This window comes from Heterodontus francisci, unplaced genomic scaffold, assembly GCF_036365525.1.
Source record: "Heterodontus francisci isolate sHetFra1 unplaced genomic scaffold, sHetFra1.hap1 HAP1_SCAFFOLD_140, whole genome shotgun sequence".
Classification (NCBI taxonomy): Eukaryota; Metazoa; Chordata; class Chondrichthyes; order Heterodontiformes; family Heterodontidae; genus Heterodontus; species Heterodontus francisci.
Genome location: NW_027141745.1, coordinates 1,548,902 through 1,556,024, shown reverse-complemented (window position 1 = coordinate 1,556,024; position 7,123 = coordinate 1,548,902).

The window sequence follows — 7,123 nt, the reverse complement described above, 5'->3', positions numbered from 1 at the left end:
TTGCAATTTTAAGTGTTAATGTTCATGTGATGAAATCATGTGTGCCTCAGTCTTGGCAGGTGGGAGTTTGCCTGCCAGGTGGGAACAGGGAGCGAGAGAAGGGGATGCGGAAGATGTACAGAGAGAGAGAGTGAGAGAGAGAAAGAGGGGAGGAGACAGAGAAGGAGGTGAAAAAGAGAGAAAGAACGAGTGGAGCAGACAGAGAAAGTGAGGGGGGCAGAGAGAGAGTGGCGGTTGGATATGGAGATAGAGGTAAGGGGGAGGGAGAGGTGAGGGGGAGAGATGCGGAGAAAGTGAGGGGAGCAGTGACAGCAAAAACGGAGGAGGGAGAGAAGGGGAGAGTGAACGGGAAGAAAAGCGGGAGCAGAAAAAGAAAGAGAGGGAGAGAGAGAGAGCACATCACAGAATGGGGCAGAGAGAGAGGAAGGCAGAGAGTGAAAGAGGGGAAAGAGAGAGGGAAGAGAGTGAAAAACAGAGAGGGAGTGATAGGGTGAGAGAGGGGGCAGAGAGAGAGAGAGTGTGTGGGGACAGAGAGAAAGAGAGGTACACAGAGAGCGAGGACGACACAGAGGGGAGGAGAACAGCACAGAGAGGGGGGAGCAACACAGAGAAGGGGTACATAGAGATAGAGAGAGAGGGAAAGAGTGATCAAGATCACTCCTGACTTTCCCTCCACCGTAAGTTCAGAAGTGGGGATGTTCACTGATGATTGCACAATGCTCAGCACCATTTACGACTCCTCAGATACTGAAGCAGGCCTTGTCCAGATGCATCAGTGCATGGAGAACATTCACAGTTGGGCTGATATGTGGCAAGTGACATTTGCACCACACAAGTGCCAGATAATGACCATCTCCAAAAAGGGAGAATTCAAACATCTCTCCTTGACATTCACTGGCATTACCATTTCTGAAACCCCACTATCAGCATCCTGGAGGATACCATTGACCAGATACTGAACTGGACCAGCCACATAAATTCCGTAGCTACAAGAGCATGTCAGAGACTAGGAATTCTGCAGCATGTAACTCATCACATGTCTCCCCAATGCCTGTCCACCATCGATAAGGAAAAATTCAGGGTTGTGATGGAATACTCTCCCCTTGCCCTGATGGGTGCAGGTATAAAACACTCAAGAAGCTCGCCACCATCCAGGACAACGCACTCCTCTTGATCGACAACCCATCCACCAAACATTCACTCCCTCCACCACCAATGCCCTGTGGCAACAGTGTGTACCATATGCAAGATGCACTGCAGCAACGAACTAAGGCTCCTAAAACAGCACTTTCTAAACCCGCGACCAGAAAATTAAATAAGTTCGGAGCAGAAGTAGGCCATTCAGTAAAATCATAGATGATCGATTTCTATCTCGAATGTCATGCTTCCATCTACAGTCGATAATCGTTCATTCTCTTGTCTAACACAAATCTCCCTGGGCCCGCTTTAAAAATATTCAATGACCAAACCTCCACCAGCTTCTGAGGCATCGAATTGCAAAGTCACAAAACCCTGTGAGAGAAAAAACAATCTCCTTGACTCCGTCTTTTTAGGGTGACCCCTAATTTTAAAACAGTGCCCTCTTGTTCTGGGCTCACCCACAAGAGGAAACATCATTTCCACATCTATCTTGTCAAGACCGTTCAGGATCTTCTATAATTCAATCAAGTCTGCCCTCACTCTTCTAATCTCCAGTGAAAACAAGCCCAGTCTGTCCAACATTTCCTCATACGATAACCCGCTCATTCCCAGTATCAATCTCGTAAACCTCCTCTTAACCGCCTCCAACGCATTCACATCCTTCCTCAAATATGGAGACCAAAACTGCACACAATATTCGAGATGTGATCGCACCAATGCCCTGTATAACTGAATCATGACATCCTTACCTTTATCTCAATTCCTCTCGTAATAAAGGATATCACTCCACTGGCATTCTTTATTACTTGCTGTACCCACAAACTATCTTTTTGCGACTCATGCACCAGAACACCTCGATCCCTCTGCACCTCGGAATTCTGCAGTACTTCCCCGTTTAAGGCACACTTTGTGTTTTGATCTTCCTGCCAAAGTGAACAACTTCACATTTTACCACATTTTACTCCATCTACCAGATTGTTTGCCTACTCGCTGAACCTATCCATAACGGTCTGCAAGCTCTATATACCCTCTTCACAACTTCCTTTCCACCTATATTTATGTCATCTGCAAATTTAGCTACTATGCCATCGCTCCCCTCATCGAAGTAATTGATATAAATTCAAAATTGTTGAGGCCCGAACACAGACCCCTGCGGGTCTCCACTCGTCACATCCTGCCAATCAGAAAATGACCCATTTATGCATGCTCTATGATTTTTTGCCAGCCAGCTAATCTTCTATCCATGCTAATATATTACCCCCTACACCGTGAGCTCCCACTTTGCGCAATAACCTTTTATGTGGCACCTTTTCAAATGCCTTCTGCTACTCCAAGTACAGTATCCACAGCACATGTCACTCATTCAAAGAACTGCAATAAATTGTTTAAACATAATTTCCCTTTCAAAAATCCATGCTGACTATTCACGATTACCTTGATGTTTTTCTAAGGGCACAGCTATAACCTTCTTAACGATCGATTTAAACAGCTTCCCCACGACAGACGTCAACCTAACGGGCCTCTCGTTACTCGTTTTCTGCCTCCCCACCTTCTTGAATAGAGGGGTGATATTTGCTACTTTCCAATCTGATGGAACCTTTCCATCAAGTGAATTTTGCAAAATTAACACCTACACATCTACTACCTCTTTAGCACCTCTTTTAAGACCCTCAGATGAAGCCCATTAGGATCCTGGGACTTGCCGGCCCGCAGCTCCATCACTTTGCTCAGTACTGCTTTCCAGGTGATTGTAATTTCAGCAGTTCCTCTCTTCCTTCCACCTCCTGATTTGCAGCTGTTACTGGAATGTTTTTTGTATCCTCTATAGTGAATGTAAAAGTAAAATATTTGTTCATTTCATCCGCTATTTCCTCATTGTCTACTATTAACACTCACTTCTCACTCTCTAGCGCAACAACACTCACTTTACTTAATCTTTTCATTTTAAATACCCGTAGAAACTCCTGGTATTCGTTTTTATATTTCTAGCTAGCCTCCTTTCATGCTCCAATTTCTTCCTCCTGATTAACCTTGTAGTCATGCTCTGCCATTCTTGGTATTTTGACCTGCCAATCATCTTTGCACATTGATATGCTTTTTCATTACGTTTTATGGTTTCCTTAACTTCCTCAGTTAAACACGGATGGTGGGTCCTCCCCTTAGAATCTTTCTTTACAGTAGGCATATACATATTCTGAGTGTTCTGAAATATCCCCTTAAATATCTACCACTGCTTCTCTATTGATCTGTCAGCTAGCCTAGTTCATTCAGCCAGTTCAGCGTATATGCAAACATAGTTGTCCTTCATTAAGTTTACAGTACTAGTCTTCAACCAACTTCTCTCTCTTTCAAACTGGATGCAAAATTCAATCATTTTATAGTTACTGCGAGCTAGATGTGCCTTTACTCTGCGGTCATTAATTAATCATGTCACATTACACAATGCCACGTCTAATATAACCTGCTCTCTGGTTGGTTCCAGATAGATAGGTAGATAGACAGATAGACAGAAAGATAGACAGACAGACAGATAGATAGATAGATAGATAGATAGATAGATAGATAGATAGATAGATAGATAGATAGATAGATAGATAGATAGATAGATAGATAGATACATGGATAATAAAAACAAAACACTGCAGATGCCGGAAATCTGGAATAAAAACAAGAAATGCTCGAAATACTCAGCAGGTCTCGCAGCATCAGTGCCGAGCGAAGCAGAGTTAACGTTTCAGGTCAGGTACTCAGCAAAGTGCTCAATTCTATCCCCTTATGCCTCTATCTCATTGAATTCCCTGATCGGCAGGGAACTCGAGCCCCCCGGGCACACATCTTTTACCAGGAGTCCTCCCCCAGATCAGCGGACCCATTCAAGCACCTCCAGCATTCCGCCTGTAGCTGGACCCGTCCCTTTGGCTTCTTACCTGCTCTTGATCTTTTCATTGAAACCTGTCGGCGAGATATCGGCTGTCTCAATTTCTCTGCCCCCTCACTCACTCTAACCTTCCCCCCTCTAAACTTGCCGCATTCCGGTTTCTCACGTCTAATCCCGACATGGTCATCAAACCTACAGATAAGGGTGGTGATGTTGTTGTCTGACGCACCGTCCTCGACCTTGCCGAGGCTCAGCGCCAACTCTCAGACACTTCTTCCTGCCTCCCTAGGACCATGACCCCACCACCGAACATCAGGCTACTGTCACTGATCTCATCTTCTCTGGACATCTTCCCTCTACAGCTTCCAGCCTCATAATCCCGCAACCCCGGAGAGCCCACTACTATTTCCTTCTCAAAATCAACAAACAGGACTGTCTCGGCAGACCCATTGTTTCAGCCTGTTCCTGCCCCACTGAACTTATTTCTTCCTGTCTTGACTCTATCTTTTCTCTGCTGGTCCAGCCTTTTCCCACCGACATCTGTGACTCTTTTGACGCCCTACGTCATTTTGACAATTTCCAGTTTCCTGGCCCTAACCGCCTCCTCTTCACTATGGACATCCAATCTCTCTACATCTCCATTCCCAACCAGGACGGTTTGGGGGCGCTCCGATTCTTCCTTGAATAGAGGCCCAACAGTCCCGATCCACCACCACCCTCCTCCACCTGGCTGAACTTGTTCTCACATTAAACAACTTCTCCTTCAACTGCACTCACTCCCTTCAAGTAAAAGGTGTTGCTGTCGGTACCCGCATCTGTCCCACTTATGTCTGTCCTTTTGTGGGATATGTTGAACATTCCTTGTTCCAGTCCCACTCAGGCCCCCATCCCCAACTCTTTTTCCGGTACATTGATGACTATATCGCTGCCATTTCCTACTCCTGCACGGAACGAGAAAACTTTATTAACTTTTCTTCTAATTTCCACCCTTCTCTCACCTTCACATGGTCCATATCTGACACTGTCCTTCCCTTCCTCAACTTCAAGTTTCGGGAAACTTGGATAATGCGGGATATTGTGAGCCTCGTCAAAAAGAAAAAGGAAGCATTCATAAGGGCTGGAAAGCTCGGAACAGACGAATCCCTTGAGGAATATAAAGACAGTAGGAAGGAACTTAAGCTAGGAGTCAGGAGGGCTAAAAGGGGTTATGAGAAGTCATTGGCAAACAGGATTAAGGAAAATCTCAAGGCTTTTCATGCGTATATAAAGAGCAAGAGGGTAACCAGGGAAAGGGTTGGTGCACTCACGGACAGAGAAGGGAATCTATGTGTGGAGCCTGAGGAAATGGGCGAGGTACGAAATGAGTACTTTGCATCAGTATTCAACAAGAAGAAGGACTTGGTGGATGATGAGCCTAGGGAAGGGAGTTCAGATAGTCTCAGTCATCTCATCATCAAAAAGGAGGAGGTGTTGTGTGTCTTGAAAAGCATTAAAGTAGATAAGTCCCCAGGGCCTGATGGGATCTACCCCAGAATACTGAGGGAGGCAAGGGAAGAAATTGCTGGGGCCTTGACAGAAATATTTGCATTCTCATTGGCTACAGGTGAGGTCCCAGAGGACTGGAGAATAGCCAATGTTGTTCCTTTGTTTAAGAAGGGTAGCAAGGATAAGCCAGGAAATTATAGGACGGTGAGCCTTACATCAGTGGTAGGGAAATTATTAGAGAGGATTATTCGGGACAGGATTTACTCCCATTTGGAAACAAATGGGCTCAGTTGCGAGTGGCAGCATGGTTTTGTAAAGGGGAGGTGGTGTCTGACTAATTTGATTGAGTTTTTTGAGGAAGTGACAAAGATGATTGATGAAGGAAGGGCAGTGGATGTTATCTATATGGACTTTAGTAAAGCCTTTGTCAAGGTCCCTCATGGCAGACTGATACAAAAGGTGAAGTCACATGGGATCAGAGGGGAGCTAGCAAGATGGATACAGAACTGGCTCGGTCATAGAAGACAGAGGATAGCAGTGGAACGGTGCTTTTCTGAATGGAGGGTGTGACTAGTGGTGTTCCACAGGGATCAGTGTTGGGACGTGTGCTGTTTGTAGTATATATTAATGGTTTGGAGGAAAATGTAGCTGGTCTGATTAGTACGTTTGCGGATGACGCAAAGGTTGGTGGAGTTGCAGACAGTGATGAGGATTGTCAGAGGATACAGCAGGATATAGATCAGTTGGAGACTTGGGCGAAGAAATGGCAGATTGAGTTTAATTCGGGCAAATGTGAGGTATTGCATTTTGGAAGGTCTAATGCAGGTGGGAGGTATATAGTAAATGGCAGAAGCCTTAGGAGTATTGACAGGCAGAGAGATCTGGGCGTACAGGTCCACAGGTCACTGAAAGTGGCAACGCAGGTGGATAACGTCGTCAAGAAGGCATATGGCATGCTTGCCTTCATCGGTCGGGGCATAGAGTATAAAAATAGGCAAGTCATGCTGCAGCTGTACAGAACTTTAGTTAGGCCACACTTAGAATATTGCGTGCAATTCTGGTCGCCATACTATCAGAAGGATGTGGAGACTTTGGAGAGGGTACAGAAGAGGTTTACCAGGATGTTGCCTGGTCTGGAGGGCATTAGCTATGAGGAGAGGTTGTACAAACTTGGATTGTTTGCACTGAAATGACGGACGTGGAGGGGCGACATGATAGAGGTTTACAAAGTTATAAGTGGCATGGACAGAGTGGATAGTCAGAAGCTTTTTTCCCAAGGTGGAAGAGTCAGTTACTAGGGGACATAGGTTTAAGGTGAGAGGGGCAAAGTTTAGAGGGGATGTGCGAGGCAAGTTCTTTACACAGAGTGTGGTATGTGCCTGGAACGTGATGCCGGGGAGTTGGTGGAAGCGGGTACCATAGAGACATTTAAGAGGCATCTTGACAAATACATGAATAGGATGGAAATAGAGAGGTATGGGCGGCACCGTGGCGCAGTGGTTAGCACCGCAGCTTCACAGCCTCACAGCTCCAGCGACCCGGGGTTCGATTCTGGGTACTGCCTGTGCAGAGTTTGCAAGTTCTCCCTCTGTCTGCGTGGGTTTTCGCTGGGTGCTCCGG